The following is a 26620-nucleotide window of genomic DNA, read 5'->3' as shown; positions in this document are numbered from 1 at the left end:
GCTGTGTAACTTTCAACCAAAAGTTTTCTTAACTATAGTTGTGTAACTTAAAAAGTGGTTACTGAAATGCATGTTGTACTTCATTCTGGGTGAAGGGCCAAAAGAGTTGTAAAAATTATTGAGAGAGTGGGAGCTGACAGAAGAGGCTCAGGAGAAAAGAAGACAGGTATAGCTTTATCTGTCTCACTGGGCCTCCCAACCCATAGGCCTTCCATTCCCTTCTAATGGTGATTTCCATTAAACAACAGCACACTCACTCACTGGGAGCTGACGCAAAGAAATTCTACAGTGGTGGTAGAAAGAAAGATAGGATGTAGGGCAGAAGTGTGGGCATAAGATATAGAGAAAGAGAAAAAAGCAGGAAAAAAGAAGTGAAAAAAAAGGCAGTGGCTGTGTAGATGGGGGAATCTTGTTAATAGAGTGAACCATGGTTAAGGTTAACAGCACATTGTTCAGACCACCAAAGGTTTGACTGTATTCTCTATAATTCCTCGGACAACTGCAAATTACTAGCTCCAGGAAAATTACTCCTCTCAGATCTGCATCTCCTCCAATCAGGTTCACTGATATCATAGCTTTTCCCAACAGATGACCTTTCCCTGTGATTTTGAGATAAAGTGATTGGAAGGTGGGAAATAAAAATCTAACAGGGTCTGGGGTTCTCCAAAGCCTTTTAGTGTTAGATTTTATGGTGTTTGCTCCAAGTGGTATAAATATTTAGGAATCTCCTCACCTATGAAATTAGAAACTTCTTGGACCATCTTTGAAGAAAGTGTTACACAGGTTACAGAAACACGGTATGTAGAAACACTATATGTAGCATTAGAGAAATGCTAAGTTGGGCTTTAACACCCATGGCAGATACATGACACTTGGCATGTCATGTAATTTTTCTGTCCTTCAGTTTACCCAGCTATAACATGGTGGTTATAATCCACCACCCAGAGTGGTGGAGAAGACTAAGTGAATAATTATTTAATACAGAACCTGACAGATAGAAGGTATATCAGGATGTAACAGGGTCCTGGCAGGAAACAGAAGCCATCCCACATGAGTCAAAGGAAGAGAATTGTAAAGAGATTATTTACAAAAGTGTTGGCAGGAATATAAAAATGGGATGGCGAGGCACCTGGAGACTGTCATGCAGGAAACCATTACTACTCATAGCTGAAGGCAAAGAAGATAGAAAGAGTATCTATCTCCGGTGAGTGCAGGAGCTGTGGAGGAGAAGCCTGTAAGAGCTATAGCCTGGAGAAACCCAGCTACTGCGAGAGAAGCAGGAGCAAGAGACCTTTTCCTCTTCCCAGCGTATGAGCTGCTGCTGGAGGTTCCTATGGCCAAACTCAACTGGAAGCCACATGAGAAAGAAGCCTAGATGGTAGAGTTCATAGCAGTCATCTTCCCTGGGCACAGAGATAGGCATGGAATGGATGGGAAGGAGGAGGTGCAGAGGGGTTATTCAATAAAGTCATTTCTACCTTTCATTTCTGACCCACTACACACATACACACAGACACACACACACACACCTACCTTCCCTCATATTTCCAAACAAAACTGCAAATGTAGTATTGTGAGAAGCAGGTGGTATTTAACTAATAATTCCACTAATGTTTATTTGCTAAGTCCAGTAATGAATTCAAGCTAAATATTGTTTCTTCTCCCAAAGTTCAGGGCCATTAGTGGCTATATGTACTCGGCAAGACATATTAACTCTTGGACTCAAATCCAGTTTTTTGGATACATAAATATCCTCTAGCTCACTGACAGAGTTAATGTGCTTCCCTAAAGACCTTACTAACTGACTGGCAGTGAGTGAATTCAGCACCAAGGATATCAGACTCCCTAGAAGACAAAAATATATATATATATATATATATATAGAGAGAGAGAGAGAGAGAGAAATTTAAAAATTAGCAAGGAGCTCAGTGTGTAGTGCTGCTGCCTCCACTTCCCACTCACTGTTCTTCCCCAGGACTCCTTCTTTAGGTAACGGCTTCTCAGCAACTGGAGCTGCCTCCCATTGGAAAAGATAAATGTCCTCCTTCCCTCCATAGAGATAGAGAAGAGTCAGATTGGTGGAGATGTCTGGACCTTGTGAGCCTACAGCAGGGACCAGCAAAGGAGCTATTCATGCTGTGGGTCTTGAGATGGAAGCAGAGGCATAACTGGAAAACAAGCGCTGTGAATCATTTGGTCAGTCTTGAAGTATCATTTAGAGCTCCAAGAAAGAGGGAAATCTTTTAACCACAGGCCTACAGGACATCTGGAAATTCTTTGGTCAAGGTAGCCCCATTATGGTTTCTCCCATAGGCAAGATAAGATTTGGCGACTAATTTGTGCTCGACTACAACAACATTAAATTGACATTTTAACTTCTGGTGCACAGGATAAAATAATAATTACCATTATAAATAATAGAGAGCACTTGTCAAATGCCTGGTGTAGTCCAGGCATGTGTCAAGAGTTTTTTTGTCCTAATTCTCACAACTCTTATGGCAGATACTATTAGATTATTATATTAGACTATTGGATTATAACACATTAAACTTAAAGAGTAATCATTCAGAACATACTCGGCGGGGGGAGCTCCTCTTTACAGAAGAATGCCAGCTAATATAGGGAAAATGACACGTAGAAAATCACAATTTTTCAACCATGATTTTAGTCATTGATTCAGGCAGAGGTCATCAATGGATGCTAAAACATCTTGGTTAAAAGTTGCTAGAGGGTAGACTATAAGAGGTACAGTCTCAAAGCATCATGCCACAGGTTAGTTTTTAATTACAAAGGGAAAAAAAGATACTTTTACAATAGAAAAATCTAGCTGATGATATACTAACCAAGTGAGCAGAGTTAACCTCAGCAGTAATGAGACAAACTGACCTGATATGCCTCGTGATGGTTTGTCATGGGAAGTGCTCAACATCATCATATATACAGGTTGAGCATCCCTAAACCAAAAATCCAAGATTCAAAATGCTCTGAAATCCAAAAGAGGACCAACATGACATCACAGGTAGAAAATTCCACACCTGACCTCATTTGATTGGTCATAATCAAAACTGATTCAAACTTTGTTTCATGAACAAAAAGTATTTAAAATATTGTATAAAATTACCTTCAGCCTATGTGTATAAGTTGTGTATGAAACATAAATGAATTTCATATTTACACTTGGGTCCCATCCTGAAAGTATCTCATTATATTTATGCAAATATTTCAAAATCTGGAAAAACATTTTAAATCATAAACACTTCTTGTCCCCAGCAGTTTAGATAAGGTATACTAAACCTGTAGTATTCTTATTGAAATGTTTAACCTGAATCCAAATTTGAGGAAACAGACAAATTCAGATTTGGGGACGTTCTACAACTTGCCACAACTAGCTTGGACTATCCAAAAATATTAACATCATAAAAAATGAAAAAGTTCGGGAGGAGTCTAAACTGAAAGACTGCTGAGACAATAGCTAAATGTAATAATGTGTGCTCCTTAACTGGATCCTGGGGGGAAGAAACATTAGGTATGAAGACATTACTGGGATAATTGGGGAAATTTGAATATGGGGTACGTATTCATGTTACAGTATTCAGAGTCAGAGTTTCCTGGTGGATTCAGTGCAACTGAAGTTATGGAGGAGATGGTTTTCTATTCTTAGGAGATATCTGTGAAGTGTTTAAGGGTCATCAAGTCTGCAACTTACTTTGAAATAGATCAACAACCACTGCGAAGTGTTATATGAAAAGAGACAAAGCAAATGTGGCAAAATGTCCACACCTGAGGAACTGAAGTGAAAACTAGATGTATGGCAACTTCTACTTGTCTACAGGCTTTAATTTTTTTTTTTTTAATGAAGAGTTGGAGAAGAAAGGGTAGTATTATTGGTCCTACTTTTTCAAAATGTAAACCAAGCTTGAGGTGTCCCAGCTAGTACATGCTAGAGCTGATATTCAAGTCCAGGTCTTTCTGACTCTACTAACCCCTTCAATACATTTTGGCCTTAGAATAATCAATGTGAACACAATCAACGTGAAATGGTCTTTAAAATGTACGTCATTCATTTCTCTAAGTTCCTCATGACTGAAACAAACAAGGAATTGGGTTTGGTTTGCAGTTGTGCTGTGCTCCCCTCCACACCCCCACACTCTCAGTCTCCTCACTCTGGAAAGGAGAAAGGCACTTCCCTCTTATATGAATATTACTGAATTCATTCCATGTCAATCATTAAGGCCTAATGTAAACTCTTGTAGCATGCTGGGATCTAAATGAATCCTGACTTTTCATCATCTCAGAACACAAAACCTAGGAGATAAGAGAAGACAACTTTAAAGATAGCTTTAATAGAAGTCAATGTAATATACAGTTGTAGTTACACTGATAACACCTGAACAAAAAAAGAGTGAGAAAAAGGGCATTTCTTCAAATCAGTTGACTCCCTTTCTTCAAAGACATTATCAGCTATTTATGCAAACAATGATTTATTTTACCTGGTATATATGAAGTGATTAATCATATAACCTTACAGTATCCATCTTAGGTAATACGTGCTCCACGTCCATGAATTTAAACTAAGCTGCCTAGACTTCCCAGTGAGTGGTGTTTGGAAGTTTAAATTTTTACACCTTATGTTGCTACATAATACAATTCTTTGGCATTTGAGCCAGATTCTTATTTAAATGTCTTCAGTCAATATAACTAGTCATAAAGCAAACTCATTCTTTGGTGGTTATGAGAAGCAGCCTCACTTCTCTCTTTGTTTGCACCCTACATTTAGTTTTTGAATTTTATAAACTGCTGACAACAGCCAGATCTTTTTTTGGAAAGTGATTTAGGCAGGCAGGAGGGAAACGCTCACAGTAAGCTAGTGGTGTCATTAGCAATTTTGTTCTTTATAGAACAGGAAACTATAATCAGTGTTTTTAAGCTATTAATTCTATAGGCTAGTACTTCCCTCCCACTAGGAAACGCTTATTTTCTCCACCCCTGAAGATGGGTGTTTTTTAATGTTTAAGCAAATCCCTGCCATGCCTTTGTCTCTGTAAGTATAATAGAAACGCTGTGCTTCTGTGCTGCCCGTGGCGCGCACATCAGGGCATCCAGGTATAGCTTTGTGCTGCCTGTCAGCTGCCACACGTGGAGGGTGAAGGGCAGGGAAAATCACATTTTGTGGGGGACTGTCGACATTCTTCTGAATGGAATTCTTTGGCAAACTTGAGGAAAAGGAAAAAAACAATGTGGGAGACTGGACAGAGTCAGGGTCCCCAGGGTGCCAAGTGTAGCTCAGAGTGACCATTGGTGAATCGCTTCATCTCCATGTGGAACTAAATGCAACTAAGTGATTTCTTAGGCTTTCCCCAGTCATTCTTAGTGAAAATATGGACTTCCCACATCAATTCTGAGTCACTTTCTTCCCACCTGGAATGATTACCATTTTTCTCATAGTCAGTGTATGCAGCAGCATATACCCTCATTTGCCTTTGGGTACATTCCTGAGTCAAGATACACAACAGGATATCACTGGGGCTGCAAAAGCCCCCGCCCCAACAGAGACTTGGAAATATTACGCTCTTCATGAGGAATGTGGCTGTGCCTCTCTTCTCCCCAGACCTCTTCCTTCTTACCAGCTGGGTTGCTTTCTCTTTCTTGGACTCTAGACAGTTTCTAGCAAAGATACAAGCCATTGAGGAACTGAGATAAGAAGCAGAAAGGCTAGGACCAGAAGTCTCAAGCAGGGTTCCAAGGATTACCTCTACAGTCCTGAGCAAGGCCATGTTTGCATGAAATGATGAACGATGGGATGAGGAAATGACAACATGCAGTATTTCATCATAGTGTAATCCATGAAGCTACTGACACGTGGCAGGGTGAAGCATGAGGCACTAGACTACATAGCACCTGTATGACATGAGAACCGATGGAAGCATATGAGCATCTGGGGCATCTCAGAGCCAAAGGTAAAATTAAAACCCAGCCAATCACTAAAGACTAGGTTCCTATGCAGACTTTGAAATTTTAAAATCCTGAAGTTCTTTATCATTGGACTACAGCGTGGCATCATCCCGTACCCATGGTTATGGATAAGTATGGAAATTATGAGATTTGAAATTTATAATTTAATCCCAGAAAGGGGATCTTCTATTTTCTGGCCAGAGGCCAACTCTCTGGAGATGTAACAAAGCCAACAGATTATGAGACCCTCACTGGTTTGCTTGAAGCAGAGCTCTTGAAATGTTGCAATGTAAATAACTTGTAATACCAGGACCACTTTGTCAGCAACCAGCAAAGGCTGCTTAGGGATATAGTGAATCTGCTCCTCAAGTAAATCCCGAGAAATTTAATGTCCTCCAAGCTTTCAGCTTTCTAGCTATGGCTCCTTTAGCAACTGCTACTGACTTCATGCCACAACAACAAGAACAAAAATATGGAGCTGCGTTCTTTTCCATTCTCCATAAAACCAGCATCCAAACTGCATTAATATGGATGTGTGAACATTTAGCACTGACATACATTGTTCTTACTGAGGAAAGCATTAGACAAAATATTTTCTCAATGAATCATTAGAGTAATATAACTAAGAGAATATTATATACATTTAGAAGTTTTTTTAATCTAAAGCATGAGAAAATACTGTATTTGAAAGTTAGAAAACTGCATTTAGTTATACTAAATCAATCTGACTTTCACTCATCCTCACAAACCCCCTTTACCTTCATTATGAATTAGAGAGGTTCTTATTGTTATATTATTTATAGGAACTGGTATTCCTGGCTGGCTAATGGGCGAGCACACATTAATTCCAGGTTCAAAGGAAGACAAAGACCCTCTGCAGGGTTCTTTATTGTTTGTGCATCTGAGAAAATGCATTTATAGTGCAGTGACTCTGTGTGCACACTCCCAAAGGACAGAGAAATCATGCAGAAACTTCACATGCAGAGTTTGCAGAAAGAAATGTCAACTCATACCTAACGGCCACGGCTGCTGACATAAGAATGACAATAATTAGACTGGTACATATTAGAAGTTGCAACTGTTCTTAGAAGTAGGTATTTAATTAATGGCTTGATTTCATCATCTACTAAGAGATGGGTCTAAAAAGTATTTTCTAGCCTTTTTTGATGGTCTAAGAATCTGTACGGAGGATTGCTCTAGATGTGAAATATAGCAATAGGTGAGATCACATAAGGGTATGTACTGAATTCACACAGGTTTAGATAAGAATCCTGAATTAGGTGATTTAAAGTCTAAGCTACAATAATAAAAAGACCCTACAATACAAGGCTAAATGACACAAGACATTGCCTTCTATTTCACTTCATAGGACAACTGGACTAAGCTAGGAGACTGTCCACAAGATCATTCAGGGACACAAGTTCTTTCCAGCTTGCTACTGAAGTCTTCACTGGGATATTAACATCATCTGCATGGTGAAAGCTGGCTTGTAGCCTTAGCTACAAGGCTAGGGCACAGAGGCAGTCCAGGGCAAACACTTGCCTTTGAGGGTAGTAAGACAAAGGTAGTACCCATCTATTCTGCTCTCATTCCATTGACCAGAGCTTAGTCATATAGCCATATTGAGCTATGTAGAGGCTGAGAAATGGTGTCTGGCTGGTGACCATGCCCCTAAGAAGAAGAAAACTAGTTTGGAAGAGACAAATAGCAGTCTACTGTCAGACTTGGACTTTTCACTATTGAGTCAGTATTATTTTCAACTGGGCTTCTGATGTCAGAAGCACTAAACTGGCAAGCTCCATTTCTGGGAAAAGCTGTTAATGAAGTGAGATAGAATTGCTGCACCAGGCTAAAATTTTAGGTTTGTGGTTTTTACTGATGAGCTTAAAAATGCTTTTTTATTTTTATTTCAGAGACTGTCAAAAGTGAAAGGTAGCTTTTGATATATGAGAATCAGTTAGACTTCCATTGAGGTATTCAACAAACTTACAACTATACTTATACTGCTCACTACCAGAAATAAATTAATTTTCTTAGAAAACCAGCTCTATGTCTGTAAAAATAAAAATAAATTCTGATTTTTCTATGCCAGTCCATTTTCTCATGAACAGCCTGTTCTGCAAATCATCCGGGACTTTGTTAGTGTCATATCTGCTGCACAGCTTGAGGTGGGTGATTGATTGTGCAGTCAGGTTGAAAAGGACCAATCCTTGATAGAAGATGGCTAGGGGATCAGGAAGATAAAGGCATCTGGAACAATGAACTTTAAAAGAACTCAGTATGTTCTCTGGGCTTCTTAAAAATATGAAATTCTTGGCCGGGCACAGTGGCTCATGCCTGTAATCCCAACACTTTGGGAGGCTGAGGCGCGTGGATCACAAGGTCAGGAGTTCGAGACCAGCCTGGCCAACATAGTGAAACCCCGTCTCTACTAAAAATACAAAAAATTAGCCAGGCTTGGTGGCAGGCACCTATAATCCCAGCTACTCGGGAGGCTGAGGCAGGACAGTCACTTGAACCTGGGAGGCGGAGGTTGCAGTGAGCCGAGATCGTGCCATTGCACTCCAGCCCAGGTGACAGTGCGAGACTCTATCTTAAAAAAAAAAAAAAAGTGAAATTCTTAAAATCTATCAGGATCTTTAGCTAATTATTCTTTCTCTAAATCCCTTTATCTGTAGGTAGATTTATTCAATAGAAATCATTGGTGGCATGTCTTAAGATCACCAACTTTCTTTTCCTTTCCTTTCTAGGATAGCTGGCAATAAGTAGTGACCAGCTATATTTTTTAATTGTCTCCACATTCAAATGCCAGGAGCCCCATGGATTTTAATCAGGTTTTAGAAGCAGGCTGTTTTCTTTCTTGTGTGTTGTGCATTCCTATTGCCTCCCCCAGGCCTCTAATCTTGCAGAATCCCCAGAAATTGCTCCATTCAGGAATGAATTGTTCCATTCAGATTTCTTCCTTCACAGGCACACTCTCAACCCAGGGAGGGACATGAGCAAGCCACTCAGGACTGAGCATTAAATCACAAGTTCACAGTTGCTTTCTTACACCCAGAGAGGCTTTTGTCTTATTTAGCACCATTGCTAACACATCTTTAGCACCTTATTTGCAATACAGGCAAGTTTAGGAAAGAATGTTAATATAAAGCTGGTTTGGCCTGAATGCCAGGGAGAGAAAGTCACAGTACACAGTGGGGTGCATATGTGTGTGTGTGTGTATGTATGTATGTATCATTAAAATAACAGCAGCTTCTCTCCAGAGCAATGTTCATACACACCATTAAACTAACATCCTTTCTTGCAAAAAGAACACCCACATATAGGAACCATGACTCCTCTATGAAAAACATAAAATAAAAATAAATTTAATCAATAGTTTGTGCTAGTAAATGCCTAAAGATAATGTTTTTGTGTGGTCACTTTCCTTATTTTTTTAACACAACATCCATTGACCTATACTGAATGTTCCATGTTGTTTGTACATACTAGATATTGCAGTAGTAAAAAGATCAAAACTGGGGAGAGGCAAAGGTATTTTTAAATTTATTTAAGCTTTAATTTATTCAGATATGTAAATTTTATTTCAGAGCTAGAATGGTTCATTTTCACCAAAGTGTACTCATTCATTCATTCATTTATTCAATTATAAACTAAATACTTATTAGGCACTGTTAAATACTTGAGAGACTACAAGCAAGTCTCCCTATTTTGAAGAATCTAACTCCATAACTCAGAAATTTAAAAAATACTCATATATAATGCTTTTATAGCAATACAAAATAATATTCTTTAGAATTAAGAGCCAAATGGGCAGTATAGATACCAAGAAGATGGGAAACAGCACTTGAACAAGGTGGAACTTGAGCTGGGAGTTGAAAGATGGACAGATTTTGAATTTGTAGAAAAGAAAGAACCAGCCTGGCCAACATGATGAAACCTCATCTCTACTAAAAGTACAAAAATTAGCCAGGTGTGGTAGTGCGCGCCTATAATCCCATCTACACAGGGGGCTGAAGCATGAGAATCTCTTAAACCTGGGAGGCAGACGTTGCAGTGAGCTGAGATCGCGCCACTGCACTCCACTCCAGCCTGGGTGACAAAGCAAGACTCCATCTGAAAAAAAAAAAAAAAGAGAGAGAGAGAGAAAAAGAAAAGGAAAGAAAGAGATAGTATTCAAGGCAGAGAACATAGAAAAATGTTCCCAGATGATGAGTTGGGATTGTATGAAGAAGAGTGATTAACATAAAAAGCAGAGGAGTAGCATGAAATATTCCTAGGAAGGTAGTGTGTGTTCAGCCTGAGTTGGCAAAGGTGAGGAGGTATAAGTGGTGTGCTACAAAGTATATCACCCTGAAAACTGACTCCACCATGAGAAAGTATAGGAGGGAAGGGGTGTGGGGCAGGGAGTATATATATGAAGTCTGTATACATAACCAGGTTTCTAACATAAATATTTTAATTTCTAGTAAATGGGTATCTAGCACCCTTCTTTTTTTTTTTTTCTGTTCCTTTAAGTATTCTGATGGGTAGACAGATTCTTTGTAGCCAAGAGAAATTTTGTAAGGGAAGGTGGAAAAAATATGTAAAAGAGAAAGAGGAGGAGAATCTAATTCTCTGAACTGAACATTAGCCTAGAAGTGAAGGGTGCTGACATTGAAACCAGATTCCCTAGGTTTGTGCCCCACACTTCCATTCACTGGCTTGCAAGTTTACACAAGCTGTTTAAACTTTTTGTTCCTTATTTTACTAAACAGTAAAATGATGATAACGTTAGTCCCATCTCATAGGGCTGAATATTGAGACCAAATATGTAAAATTCTTAGAAAAGTTCCTAGTACATAGTAAGTGCTGCTGAATAAATGGTAGCTATTGTTATTCTAATGAGGAAGAAGGAACTCAGGCAGCCAATACATCAATTTTAGAGTGAGAGGAGGAAGAAGAAACTGAATAAAAATCTGATTTTCTTGGACACATTTAGTATTAAACAGTGCTCATCAAACTGTACTACTTCATACCAAGATGAACCACAAGCTCCCTGGATTATTAAGGATTATTATGATTATTTAAGAAAAGAAAACCCTTGGTTCTGGTAGAACTGAGTTTCTCAACTGTGACACTATGGACGTTTGTTGGGAAAGAAAGGCAGATGTCCTGTGCATGGAAGGATATTTAATAGCATCTCTGGCCTCTATCTATGACATGCCAGTAGCCTCTCCTTCCCTCAGTCATCACAACCAAAAATGTTTCCAGACAGTTTTGTTCCCCAGATGTCACTGGGGAACAAAATCACCCCCACTCAAGAACTACTGTGTTAGAATAATCAGATGGAAACCCATTGCTTGAGTTTTTCAAACACAGGAATGTAGCCAAAATCAATAATGGTACCTTTAGCCTACACCCACTCAAATAAACCAGACAGCTTTCATCACAATGGACCTCACTGAGCAGAAACCACCCATCCCATATGCCAGTGTCAAAGGAAGGTAAGTGGTAGAATGCAGAGGTACCAACAGGGAGGAGGAATTGGAAATGCGTTGGTGACTTAGCAAGATTTGAATAGTGGTATTTTCTAAGCAACCAGAATCGCCTGAGTAATATAATCACCTCTGTGCTTCTGTAGAATGGGAAAATAAAAATAACAAACAAGAAAGGGTTGCTTTAATCTGTATCTCATGTGAATCCATTAGACACTTGCTGCTTCTTGCTTTTCCTGGGATGATTTGCTTTTTAAAGCAGCAGGCAGCATATCAGACAAAAAAACATCATGGCCTGGATGGTCTCTGCAAATGGGAAGCAAGACCTTTCTGACTGAAGGTGATCTGTCTCTGCCTAGAGAGTTAATATAGCCAGAGTTTTTCCCATCATAATGTATCAACTTTAGAAAGATTAATTTCAGCTAAATGGATATATGTTGTGAGCTCTGAGAACACTGAAACCCCCTTGCTAAGTTGCAGCTACTATGCAGTAGGTATTAGTCATCTCAGGCTGCTGTAACAAAATACCATAGACTGGGTGGCTTAAGCAACAGACATTTATTTCTCTGAGTTTGGAGTCTGGGAGGTCCAAGATCAAGGTGCCTGCTGAGTGAGTTCCTGGCAAGAGCTGTCTTCCTGGTTTGCAGAGAAATGCCTTCTTGCATTCTCACATGGTAGAGAGAGAGTAGGAGATTTATGTCTCTTCTTATAAAGGGATTAAAACTACAATGGTGGGGGGGCAAAACATATGACCTTGTCTAAATCTAATTACATCCCAGAGGCTTGACCTCCATATACCATCACATTGGGTATTATTAGGGCTCCAACATATGAATTTGGGGGAAGACACAAAATTCAGTCCATAGCACAGTGGGTACTCTCCAGTAGAATAAAAAAAAATTTAAGAATAAATAAATAATAGTAAATGTAGAAAAATACAGACTCTGTTCAGCAAAACCAATGTATTCAAAATTCTAAAACTCTAGTGTTTACTGAGATATTTGAAATAACTTGCCAGGCGCGGTGGCTCACACCTGTAATCCCAGTGCTTTGGGAGGCCAAGGCAGGTGGATCACAAGGTCAGCAGATCGAGACCATCCTGCCTAACACAGTGAAACCCCATCTCTACTAAAAGTACAAAAAATTAGCCAGGCGTAGTGGTGGGCGCCTGTAGTCCCAGCTACTCGGGAGGCTGAGGCAGGAGAATGTCGTGAACCTGGGAGGCGGAGCTTGCAGTGAGCAGAGATCGCACCACTGCACTCCAGCCTGGGCGACAGAGCAAGACTCCGTCTCAAAAAAAAAAAAAAAGAAATAACTTTAGTTGGCTATAGGCAAAACAAATGATTTGTGAAATGACAAAACATGATACAGCATTTCTGGAGAATTTGACACAGTACACAGAGAAAAGTTGCAGAAAGAATAAATATTCTTTCCTGACTCCAAATGAGAAAAGGTACTGCTCAGAGATAAAATTAAAGACAAGAAAATTGGATATCTGTTTCAGGAAATAAAACTAACATTTTAAATCAGATTATTGAAGTATCCCCCAACCTTATTATTTTAGGTTGATCTGCTAAGTAAACCCATTGGGCAAATCTTATGCAGGCAGGTAGCTAAATTAAGTGGCCCAAGAATTCTTTTCAATTTCCAATTTCTTTGACTTGTAACACAATTAAGAAATTTATAATGAGGTGAATAATAGAATTACTTAGAAGGGATATTATCATATCTCATTTGTATTTGATTTAAACTGAAACCTAATCACTTTGAAAAGCTTTGTGCTGACTGAGTTATTTTCTGCTACGTGGTGGATGCTCTTTCTTATTTTTTCACCATGGTCTGCTTTTATTTGAAATATTATGGTATTTAATAACATGTCTAGCCATAACCACAGAATTTGTTACATCTTTTAATATCAGCAACATAACTCTTCTACTCTCTTGACTTAGCATTTCAAAAATGAGGTTCATAAAAATCCTATTTGTAGAGCAAACATCTAACTCCAATTTCATGTACCAAATTTGGTAGCCATGGATTTCTTTATCTCCAGTGCATTTGCATTAACATAAGATGATAATGTTGCTAGCTTCTCTACCAAATAACATTCTAGCATAAGCCACAGCAAGGGCAAAAGCCCAGCAAAATTCAAGCATGTGACATACCCAGAGAATGCTAATACTCAGTGTAGCTGAAAAACTATGTATGAATGAAAAGGAATATCAAATTCTTGTGTAAAATACTTATTTTGAGTTTGAAATACTTAATTGTGACCAAAAAATTGTTTCTTTTCATATAAAAATAGAAGGACATCCTGGAGAACTGTGGCTGTCTCTGGAAAAGGTACTTTTGACTTCAAAATGTCACTGAAGAATTTGTGCCTGAAGCCTCCTTGAAGGCACACTTTTGATGAAAGAAAAAAGGATTTCTGGTTTTGAAAGCTCTTTTTCTCAGGAAAAAAACCTTAGCAGAGGCACAAATTGAAAAATGTACAATATATGATCATTGAATCTAGGCAAGAAAAGCAATGGAAGAATTTCAGACACTACAGGAAACTCCTCAAATTCATATTTCCCTCTTACTGGCCTTGAAACTTGAAAATGAATGCAGGTGTGTGTGTCCCCACTCATCAAGTTCACACGTTGAAGCCCCAGTACCCAATGTGATGGTATTTGGAGGTCAAACCTCTGAGAGGTAATTAGTTTTAAACAAGGTCATGTGGGTGCCCCCCACCGACACACACCACTGTGGGATTAGTGCCCTTGTAGGAACAGACACAAGAGAAATCTTTCTGCACCAGAGAGAGATCCCTCACCAGGAACTGAATCAGTCTTACCTTGAGCTTCGAATTCCCAGACTCCAAACTGAGAGAAATAAATGTCTGTTGCTTAAGCCACCCAGTCTATGGTATTTTGTTATAGCAGCCTGTGCTAAGACATACTGCAAACTAGTAGACAGCTAGGAAAGCTGATAGTTATATTAACTTTATTATTTACTGTTCTTCCGTTTCACATTGTTTGTGGCAGATGAAGCTTGCAGAACAGTTGGAGCAATAAAGCAGCCCAGGTATTTGTGGTGTTCCTTGACCCACAGGCTGGGGCAGCCACCCAGCAGAAGTGGAACAATAGAGCTGTTGCCCCCCCTAGAGAAGTTGCTGAAAGCCGGGGAGAAACACTCAAAGCTTCACCCCTCCTCCTTCAGTCCAGTCTCCTGCCAGTGTCTCCCATCAGAAACCAGCTGGCAAGGCAGCCAGGAAAACACAGACTGCAAGGATCAGCCTCTTAGCATACAGGACACAGCACAGGGAGGGCAAGAAACATATTCAAGAGCAAACAAATAACAGGCACACCTTGAAAATAGTGGTCAAGAGACAAAAGTGCTTCTACTGGTACAAAAGTACTCTGTGTGCTCTCTCTCTCTTTGTGTGTGTGTGTGTGTGTGTGTGTGTGTGTTTTCTTAGAAGTTACTTTGTTTTGTTTTGTTTTGTTTTGAGATATGATCATTACTAGTTAATATGATCTTCTCAAGAAGCCCGGTAATATTGGACACTTCCTTCTAAAGCAGTGATAGAAGGATACTGGTATACTTCAATAATGGATGGTAATATACGCATGAGATACATCTTTTAGTTCATGTATTGCTCTTAGGCATCAGTTGTAGCTTGCCTCACTGTGTCACCCAGGCTGGAGTATAGTGGCATGATCTCCACTCACTGCAACCCCCACCTCCGAGGTTCAAGCGATTCTCCTGCCTCAGCCTCCTCAGTAACTGAGACTACAGGCATGCATTACCATGCCCAGCTATTTTTTGTATTTTTAGTAGAGACGGGGTTTCACCATGTTGGCCAGGCTAGTCTCGAACTCCTGACCTCAAGTGATCCGCCCGCCTTGGCCTCCCAAAGTGCTGGGATTACAGGCATGAGCCACCGTGCCCAGCCCCTTATTCACTTATTTTAATGGTGCACTTCTGAAATTTGCTCCCACCAAAACGGCACAACCATGGCCTTGTCTGCCTCCAAGGAATGTGGTGTGAACATGGGTCATTCTAACCATACCGAGGCACAGTAAGACCAGGACTTAATTTGAGCCTCTGAACTGCGCATAGGGTTTAATGAACCACTTCTCCACTGTGATAAAGTATACTAGCAAAAGTGCTATGGTTTGTATGCACAGCCTGCAGCTGAACCCATTACAGGATGCATTATTTGATAGGAGGTCTGAAAGACTGAAGAGCAATTACTCTCTACAACCAAGGGCAAATGGCAACTGTGGAGCTTGGCCTTTTCTCATTTCTTGGTTTCCTGAGGCCAGAGTTCTCTACAATGACAAAACCTCTTTGCTCTGGCTCATTTGAAAAGCAATGTCATTTTAAAGGTTAGATTTTGTGTGTGTGTGTATGTGTGTGTCTCTGTGTGTGTGTGTGTCTGTGTGTGTAAGATAGAGGATTTTATAGTGATTTTTATGACAATCAATTAAAAAAATGCTTTGGAAACATTTATTGAGAGGGGTCACAAAGGTAAATGTCCTGTTGAAAGGAAACAGATAGTTCTGGCTCTTCCAAATCTGTTTTACCAAAACCCAAGGCCTAGGAAAGGGACAACAGTCCTCGATGAAGTCCATTACTGGGCCCTGAGAATAATCTTTCCTTACCTTCCTGCATATCATTTTCCTTTCCTCCTCTCTCCCCTCCCCTTTCCCCAAGATACAGAGCTGGCTGGGAGGCCAGCTTAACTATGTCCCACCCCCTTTCTCTCACTTTGCCCCAGGACAGTCAGAGCTAAACTCACAAAGGTGAAGCACTGATACAGGCCCCAGGACCAATCCCCAGACCCACCCTCCCTCCACTGCACCACAGGTTCCCACTGCCATTACCGAGCATGGTGCCCCCTGACCAGCCTTCACCCCTCAGCCCTTCTGAAAGCCCCCCAGCTCTTCACCCCAGAGACCCCAGCCCCATTCAAGTACCCATGGTCCTCTGCTTCAGTCTAGGCATTTTCCTGACATGGAGGTTCAAGCTCACTTATGAATATTTAAAGACTCATGATTTTTTTTAATCCTTGAAGGCTACTGACTTTCTGAGCCCAACATCATCAACAAACATTAAGGGAGTCATAAAGAAAATGCTTTGCTCACCTTTCATCTTTCTTTTGTGGCAAGTAAGAAAAAAGAAAAACAAACCTACTTCTCACAAAACCTGGATGTGACTGTGTGTTCAGGAAAAAAGAAAGAGATGGGGGCTGGTGGAGGCAGGAGGGCAGATGACAAAGGACACAGCCCAAGGTCATAAAAGGGGGTGGAAAGAGTTGTATAAGCCTACATTCCCACCTCTCCACTTCCCAGAGGTCCAGTCCCTGCTCCTCATTCCTCCCCATCCCATTCCTGGTGCTTGTTGGAAAAGCAGGATCTCAGGCCCCACCCCAGACCTCCTGAATCAGACGATCTAGGGGTGGAGCACAGGAGTAGGTTTTAGCAAACTTTCCAGGTGATTCTAATGCCTGCTAAAGTTGAAAAGCAACACCATATGGTGTAGACACCAGTGTCTTGTGCACTGTTGTTTAATAAACAAACACTTGCTAATTTAAGTATATTTGCAAGGTCTTGGTGTGGAGCCAGACTGCAAGCTCCCTGAGGGCAGAGACCATATCTTTCTTCATGCCTGACAATGCATTTGTTGAAGGGAAATAGAATCAGATAGTATTTTGCTTTTGTTTTTGTTTTCCACTTTAACCTTTTCTAATTAAAAGTTTCAAAACAGCAAGGAAAATCACAGTGAGTGTTGTTTAGAGAATGGTTTTGAGATAATATATCAATACCATGTGAATAATTAATAACATCAGTTTACCAGTAATATTGATACCTTCCAGTCATATAGTGGCTCTGTGGTTTTGAAAACTCTTCCATGAACATTTTTCATTTGATCCTCAAGAAATTTTGGCAGGAAAATGTATAGGTTTCTTTCTTTCCTCTCATAGAAGAGGAAGCAGAAGTTCAGAAAAGCTGAGAAAATAGTCTTGGTTTTCCTAATTAGGTACAAAAACTGGAACCCAGGACTTTGAGCTCCTACTCCATTGGAAAGGTTTGTATTCCAGTTCTGTTATATGTTATCGGAGTGTTTCTAGTAACTTACCCTTGTAAGTCTTTATTTTGCAGTTTCTTCATCTGCAAAATGGGAAAACAATGGTTCCTATTTTAAAAGGTTGTTGTAAGAATTAAATGAAATAATAAAGGTAAAGCACTCAGCATAGGGCCGGCACAAAGATTTCTTTATTGTTATATGTCTGAATTTACATATTATTCGTACAATCAGTATATATTTATGATTATTGCACCACACTGACTCCCACTAGAGTGACCAATATTCCATACATGGGTTAGCAAGGCTGGGGTCTTCCTCATTTCAGAAGGTGTTCCTTGCTAACTTCACAGGACATTTAGGCCTCCAGTCTGCCTTTCATGCCAGGAGTGTTTCTCACTGCTGCTCCCCAATGGATCTTTATGCATGCTGCAGGTTGGGTATCTTCTGTGGTCACAGTGCTTACCACCCTTTCTCATAGACAGGTTGCCTAGTCATTCCAAGCACATGCCTTCCTTAGCCATTGTATTGTTAAGTTGTTATGGTTAATTTATATTTATTTATATATATATATATATATACATACACACACATACATATGGTAGAACCACAGCTTTTATCCAAATATAAAATAAACACATGTCAAAGATATTATTTAACTCTGGACTTAAAGAAGGGACCAGTAAGATGTCGCATAGGCTCAAGGGGATATTCAGTGAATGCACACATACAGGCAATCAGGAGTGCAGAAATGAATTTACCAAGTTACAAAATGGTTTAACACCCATGGAGCAAGAATCAGATGCATGCCACCAAACACAATTTATTGGCATTTCTTTCTATTTGCAAGAACTTGTATTATTATTGGTTTTCCACCACCTACAGAGCTATAAAATAGCTCAAAGATGACAAAAGCAGAGATAACCTGGAAAGGTGTGCTGAACAGGGCCCCCAGTCATCTTTTCTGCCCACTTTGAAGTCTTTCGCAATCTTTCCTGACAGTGGGATCTCAAAAGAGTAGTTTAGTGTTGGAGGAAGAGAAGGTATCACTATATCCACTTCCCTGCCTAGAAAAGAGGCTTCACAGTCCTGGTCTTCAAAAGGCCCGAGCGAGTTTTCTTCTTTGGTTCTCTTCTTCTCTTAATACCCTCTTCCCCTTTTCCTGAAGATTTCATCTCAAAGTTCTACAAAATCCACAAACTCAAAGTCCCACTCCTTCTCCTTGGAAATCCCAACTCTCCCATAGGACTCCCTTGGTCCTGTCTTAATATCTCACAAACCTCGGTGTTCAGGCTTTGTCTGAATGTCTGTGAAGCTTCTTTTCTCAGCCACCAGGAATACAAAGTGGGAAGAGAAGGTTCTGGTACCTAAGTGAGGGCAAGTAGGTACTGGGTTCTAAGTTTAGCTTCCCCTTCAACAAGCCTGATTGCCTTCCCATTAACCTAAGAAGGAAGCATATCTTGCCAAAGATCACTAATTCCCCCAGGACAATATAAATCTTGTCTAATTTGAGAAAAGGATATTTATTTCTAACAACATGACTTTGGCCTTGCCCTGTGAAAGCATAACCCAGTCATTCTTGAGCTGAGGAACGTCTTACGTTTTCCTAGGTCAGACTTTCATTCCTCTCCCTTTGTTGTCCAGAAGGGTGGTCCTTGCTTCATCTAGTTACTGTTGTTTTTCTTCCTTGCATAGAAGAAAAGGAATGTCCAGTTGTTTCTACCACACATGTGGTTTAAAAAATAGAATTTGACATTTTATAAAATTAGGAGATCAGAAGTTGTAAGACAGGCATGATGGAAATAGGTCTAAGTTTAGATTTAGACTAAGGGAGAATTGGATGTGGTGCAAGGTAGTTCCAGGACTAGGTGGATCAAGAACACTGCTTCTTGAGCTCTCAAAATATGTTCTCAGTACTGGCTCTCTGCAACAGACTTACCACAGAGAGGTGGATCAAACAGATCCTTCCAGAACATCCAGTTCTGCTTGCTTCCACATGCAGCTGAATTGACACTCCTAGATCTATGCAGATTGAAGCATTTTTGGTTTTTCCAGGAGATATATTATTTTCTACTTTAAAAGATAATCAAGCATATGAATTTCTTACCAAGTTCCACATTCAACACAATGTAGGCACTTTCCCTCCTGTGCAAGCAGACAGCACATTGAAGACAAGCATTCACAGGAGCCTTGGGATATAGACCCACACTGGCCACTAAGTAGTTGAGCTATCTCAGGCACTCACATTTGGAGTTTCAGCTTTGTCATCTCCAAAATGAAGGTGCTGGACTGGAGTTCTTCAAAGCAGCTCTTCCACAATGTCAAAGTGCTAAGTAACTCCTAAGATATCCTCATCCTGTCTGTCTGTGCTAGATCAGAAAGGAAAATGTGACTTCTCCAGCCTGGGGATGAATAGCCAGTCACACAGATGTCCTTTGCAGACTGTGATGGGGTGAACACTTGCCTTCCCTTACTGCAGACAGTGTCAGGGTATAAAAGATTCTGTGGAAGAAGCTGCCAGCAACACACCCTAAAAGGGATGCATTGGGGCACTGGCATCACATAAGATGGTAATTCTTTTATTTTGTGCTTATATTCTGAGTCAGGCATTTTTGCCGTATTCAGTTTGTCATTCACTCATTCATTCAATCTCTAATTCTACATTACTGTTTGAGTACCTTCTATGTGCCATATATTTTGCTGAATGCTGGAGACTTAATGATGAACACACAGTTGAGGTCTCTGTCCTCATGGTACCTATAGTCAAGGGGGGGATGTGAATAAGTGAAAAAGTTATAGTGAGTGATGTACAAGGCATATGTGGGCCTGCATGAGTGGCAACTAACTCAGAGGAAGATGGAAGAGACTAAGAGGGCCTGACACAGAAGCCATAAATGTGTTTTAGACAGATGGTACATGTGATGGCTACAGGTGATTTCTTGCAAAACTAATGAAGCTTAAGTTTAGTGGTGTACCTATAAACTGGCTCTTTGAAAAAAGGATGAAATTATTTAATAATCAGTACTTTTGAGCCATACTGCCAGCTCCAGAACACAGCTAAACTTTGGGCCCCTTACTAAGACAAATCCCCTCTTAGTGTCTTAGTAATTCCCCTAGAGCAGGCTCTGAGACAGGAGTTTGCGCACAAGTAGTTTATGTGGGAAGTGCAAGAAATACCCATAGCAAGAGGGTAAGTGGGCTGTGAAAGGGAAGACAGCCAATAAAAGGTCTGTGTTCAAGCCACCTACCATTATGGGTTACCAGAGCTTAATCTTTCTTAAAAATTCTGAGAATCAGTATGGTAACAACCTGAGGAGAAAGGGAGCTGGGGTATTTATACTCCAACTTCTGTCAGTCATTGGCTCAGGTCTGCTCCTGAGTGTGTTATTTTCCTTTCATATTTTACCTTCCCTGATGGGGGGAGTGACCTTCCGTTGCTTTCATGAAAGCTGTAAAGCAAAGAGATGCAGATACTGACAGTTGGAAGTCAGCCAACAAGCACAGAAGTGGTAAGGCCTGGGGGATATAGACAGTATCTGGTACAGAATATCCCATACTTAATTATGTATTTGTAATTTGCATTTTACTTAAATTGGGCCCTCAAATTTTTATGAATTTTAGACCTCACAAAACCTGAAACCACCTATAGTGACAGGCCTAACTTGCTGAAAATACAGAGTGTATGGGAAAATCAAAGAAATTTAAAAGCCCATATCAGAATTGGAAGGAAGTCGGAGGGTAGCAAGAGATGAAACTAGAAGCTAGAAAGTTGAAGCTAGAAGCTAGAAAGGTAAGCCAAGGCCCTATGAAGGGTGCTATGTTAAACTGGGCTTTTCTAGATTTGGCTGACATTTGTCGGTGTCTGCAGAACTCAGCTGGGTTCCTTGGGGCATCTCATTTCTGGGACAAACTGACAGAGCAACCCCTTTCTGGGATGGGCTCTTCCCAAGATGAAGAATAAGAACCCAAGAGGGCTGATGGCAGCTCACCATGCCTCTGATGTCTGTTAATCACAGCGGCACAGGTCAAATCTCCTTATATTCCATTGGCCAGATCCAAAGTTAGTAGGGCAAGGTACACCTGCAGGGAAGGACATAATGACTAAGTAAGAACTGTAATACAGCCTACTACTGGATTTTCACCAAAATGTTAATAGTGGAGATAGCGAGATTTCTGATCATTTTTCCTTTAGCTTTTCACTATTGTTAGAATTTGTAATAAGAATGTAGCAATTGTACCAAAAAATATGAACCTATTCTTCTAAATAATAAAAGATTATATCAAATATTGAAGAGCATTTTTAAGGATATCTTTTTAAATTTTTCCTTTTTTAATGTGTTATTTATAAATGAATTAATATACATATAAAAGACCTACCCCCTAAACTTCCTAAAACTACCTATTAGCATTTATAGCATGTGTAACTAATCAGACTTTATTATGTTCCTGTTTCTGGTTTCTTAGTATTACTCTCATTAAATTTTTTTATTTTGTATATGTCTTTGTAAATCACCTGGAAGCACTTTGTGGTGTTAGCTAGGAAATAAAGAAATAGATTATTTAGAAACTAGAAAGAAAAGTAGTTGGAGGGAATCATCCTAATAATACGCAGCCCTGATAGCATATACAAATCACCTGGAGATTTCTTTTTAATACCTCTGATGGAGACTCTAGAGGTTCTAATTTAATGTTTCTGAGTTGGGCTAATTTTTAAAAGCTCTCTGAAGGTTGAGAAAAATTGACTAAATAAATGATTAAATTAAGTGAAAAAAATAACAAAAGGGCCAATTATATGTGAAGAGCAAAAGCAGGTTGGGAAGTTTCTTTACAAACTTGAAGTAGGCTGTGATACTAAAAAGCCAAAGCTCCCAAATATTAAAAAGAATAAGGGAAATGGATGCAGTAGAGCAATATTAGCTTCCAGAATTAGAAAGGGCCTGCTATTAAGATCTGTTCGAGCCTCGCTGGGTGAGGAAGAGTGAGTCATATTCTCTCTGATACCTCATATTCCCACATACATCCCAAATCAGACCCTAATCGACAATTGTTTTTGTGGGTCACTGAGGTGCATTTTGTGGACTGTTTTTCAGAACATTGTGATTAAGCAAAAGTCTGTCATTCTCCATGAGAAGAGGCTGAACTCATAGGCGATTACTTACACACCCAGAACAGGAGAGAAGGAATACTAGAAATATTGTAGAAATGTGGTTTGTTCACTTGTTTATAGCTCTTCAGACTTAAATTATTTCATTCTGCGCAGAGTTCAGTTGTTTATGTGTGAAACATCATAAAATATCAAAAGCTCTTTTATCTTGATGTCTCATCCCAGCTTTTTTGAGACTCCTCTTTAATATTTGATAAGAACCAAAATAGGGATAAATTATGCTTTCCTCCTCTCTTTCTTTTTTACGTTTATACATAAATGTTGAGAGAAAGCTTGAGGTATTTGTTTTGTTTTGTTTTGTTTTGTTTTAGCTAAATGGCAAGTAAATAACAGGCTTTTTAGTAACTATGATCTGGCACTGGTAAGGTCTGAGTTAACTGCCATTTGCAGAGTAACCATGGTGACCAGCATATGGCTTCTGATTCCATTAATCTTGTTGAGATTAACAGTAAATCCCAAAGGATCTTTTGCAGTGATTCAGAAATAAATCATCTTTTCACATGTATACTGTTTGGTGACAGCCACTCGCTTTCAGTGTGTGTCTCTACCCAACAAAGAAATAAGACAGTCTCTCTCATGAGATGATTGGAAATGCGTCCCTCAAATAAGAAATTTCACAAAATACATCCAATGGTGAAAAGGTAAATACATATAAATACCATGTGAAAGGAGGATTTATTCAACAAACATTTGTCATACCCCTGATAGACACATAAGGGGAAGGTCATTTACTCCCAGTTAAAAATTTATTTGTATAGAACCTCAGCCTGGAGATATGGAATGGAAACAAAATTTGAGACTCTTTAATGAAAAAAATCCAATTATTATTTCAATTATAGGAATTAGAAATGATGAATTAAGCTGGATTTGGGAAGAGGAGCAGCTGGCTGCCCAAGAGGAGACTAATAATGTGTTCTATGTGTAACGAGATGTTGCAACTTAAAAAGTACAGTGTGGCCCTACCTAAAACCATATTTGGCCTACAACAGCCCCAGAGCATGTAAAATAATAGCCTCATTTTACAGATGAAGATACTGAACTAAACAATTCAGAGTGACTTCCCCATACTCACTAAGTATTAGAGCTTTCTCAAACTGGCGGAATAAATTGTGGAGTCTGAGTTGGAAGGGATGGGAACTGAATTACTATCCCAGCATTCTTCTGATGCTAATTCCTATTACAGTGTAGACAAAATATGCATAACTGTGGGTCTTTCTCAACTCATGGAGTTTATACTTCCTCATCTCTAAGTTTTCCTTGGTTAAAGGAATACTCCGAGCTCTTATTTCAACCTAGACCTTCCTACATAAAAGAAATATCAAGAACACAATAGCATTTTACGAATTCTAAGATGCACAATTTTTCTTACTTACCCATCTACGGCTGGGCACGGTGGCTTGCGCCTGTAATCCCAACACTTTGGGAGGCCGAGGCAGGCAGATCACTTAAGGTCAGGAGTTCAAGACCAGCCTAGCCAACATGGTGAAATCCTGTCTCTACTTAAACAAAATAAAAAAATTAGCTGGGTGTTGTGGTGCATGCCTGTAATCCTACCTACTGGGGAGGCTGTGGCGTGAGAATCGCTTGAAACTGGAAGGCGAAGGTTGCAGTGAGCCACTGCACTCCAACCTGGGCAACACAGCAAGACTCCACCTCAAAAAAAACTGTGACATTGAGATATGCCTTTTCATCAATGGCTTCTTATGATCACTATGCAGCAAGACCAAATGTAGATTTCATTGCTCGTACATGCACTAACTTGGTCATAGCTGCTTATATTGCCAAAGTCATACAGTTATTGGTACGTGCATAGAAAGTTATCGTGTATGCAGAAAGAGGTATAAATTTCATTTTAGTGACATGAATACTCATTTTGGAGTAATGACCATCATTTTACATTTTCTTGCAAAGCAACAACTTAGTGTTCTACAGGACCTAAGAAGGGAAGATACAAACAGATCTTGTATGTTAACCTACCATGCACTAAGCACTGAAACTTAAAAAAAAAAAAAAAGCTAAATCTTTCAGAATGCATGAAAGGAATTTCAAAGCAACAAGAAGCTGACATAATTTAATTTGCTACATCCTTTTGTTCTTGGCCATTGTAAAATAGTTTTGATCCTATCATTTATGTTAGGTTTTATGATAGGTGGTAATTCACAAATCAGCCAGCATGGCATTGATCTCCTCTTGCTGATGGTGGGACTGTGCCTAAAGCTCCCTTCCCTGCTCTGCTGATGCAGAACAACATCAGGAAGTCCAAGTAGTCAAAACCAAAGCCAAACATTGAACATTTGCAACCCCAATTTCAATCATAAAATTAACCAACTCTAATGGCAAATCAGTCTTTTGTTCATCATAGCACAAATGCTCTAGACCACAATTTTTATTTCATTAAAAAGAAAACTGGTCTCCTTTGGCTCTCTAAGATTTCAAAATCACGATTCTTTGTAATTCCCTAGCAATTGTAGAAAATATTCATTTTACATTATTTCCCGACAATTTAGAACATTTGAGGTTACATTGAAATATTTCTTATATAAGAGCAAATGAAGAGGATGGATCTCATATAATCATGGCCAAATAAGTATATTCTTCTTGGTCATATATTTTTATAAATCATTGAGGAGCAGGGAATGTTGTATGTGCATAAATGTATAACCCATTACAGCAGCCTGAGACCCCATGGGTTATTATTATGTCAGCAGAACTGAGATACTCAGATGTGTTTAGTGGTAGAAGCAAGCATTCCATTAATTTGGTTAAGGGACATGAATCAGCTAGTAGGTTGTGAGTTATGCACCTTCCTGACCTTCACAAAAGGACACCCTGACTTGGGTTTATACAGTCAGGGGTGCAGTAGGATGTACTGGCCCAGGTCAGAAGAGTGCCACATTTCCTCAAGGACTCATTTGTCCTCAGGAAACTCAGAAGCTGGGTCATTAACACCCTGGCCCCAGGTCCTTCCTTACACAACTGTGACACTCTCTGGTGAACCCCTTGTCACTAATCTCACTCTGGGTATCTGATTTCTAGCTTTACTACCAGGATGAGAACTTTTTCTGTTAACATAAGTGCTCTCTACCCAGGGCCTTTCCAAGCCCCTGGCTTACAAGACCTATAGGAACAAAGAGATCATTTCTTTTAATTACATAAAGAAATCTGATCAGATGTGAGATCCTTTAAAAGAAACTTTTGACTTCGTTTGTAAAAATATATTAGCATTTGTTACTTAAAGTGTTTCCAAGAGTGGAATTTATTTTACACCCTAATTCATTATGAATGCATCATTTTTCATATTCTGTGTACATAAGATTAAGTGAGGAAAAAGAATAGAGTTTAGAAGTTCTGTCTTTATTTCTCCAGTCCTGCCAAATCTCACTGTTGCTAAGGGAATATATTATTAACTTAGGTATCAGAATTAGAAAGGTCGCATTGTTCTGATAAAATATGCTGTGACTCTGAGATGTCCAGGTGGAATCAAGAATATATTTCCCCAGATAATTTAATCTCATTTGAAAACTTAGATGTACTTGGTTCAGGGGAATATGCTGAAATAAAACCCTATCTGCCTCTTCGCTCTTTCCTTTCTTCTCAGGAAGGAGAAACAGTGATCATAGCTCATTGAAAACTCTCCTGCTGTAGTTTAAAAAGCTATAATATTTGCTTTTTATTCCCTCTTCAAGTTGAGAACAGCTCATTGCCACTTTCTATTCAATGATCCTTCACTTTACTATTGTTTGTAACACCATTCCCAAGCTTTACTTTTTGACATGTTACAAATCTGTTTTTTTTCAAACTTTAATCATTTGTTTACGTTTCAACATTTCAATATTTCTCTCCTGACCACCACCAGGTAATATGTCTTTCCCACCTATCTTAGACTGTTCTTAAATAAAAATGTGGCTGATATAAAGGGAGAATTAAAAAACATAGCTTCCTCTCAGCTTCCTCTAGA

At 39.5% G+C, this 26620-nt stretch overlaps 1 protein-coding gene across 2 annotated transcripts in view; it reads left to right on the top strand.

Moving 5' to 3' along the window:
• Positions 1-26620, top strand: part of RAB3C (RAB3C, member RAS oncogene family) — a 278339-nt gene that overhangs the window by 214471 nt on the left and 37248 nt on the right. The gene's annotated exons all lie outside the window — the stretch shown is intronic.

Source organism: Pan paniscus, chromosome 4 (assembly GCF_029289425.2).
Source record: "Pan paniscus chromosome 4, NHGRI_mPanPan1-v2.0_pri, whole genome shotgun sequence".
Classification (NCBI taxonomy): Eukaryota; Metazoa; Chordata; class Mammalia; order Primates; family Hominidae; genus Pan; species Pan paniscus.
The sequence above is the reverse complement of the archived record's forward strand: the minus strand, read 5'-3'. Positions and strand labels throughout refer to the sequence as shown.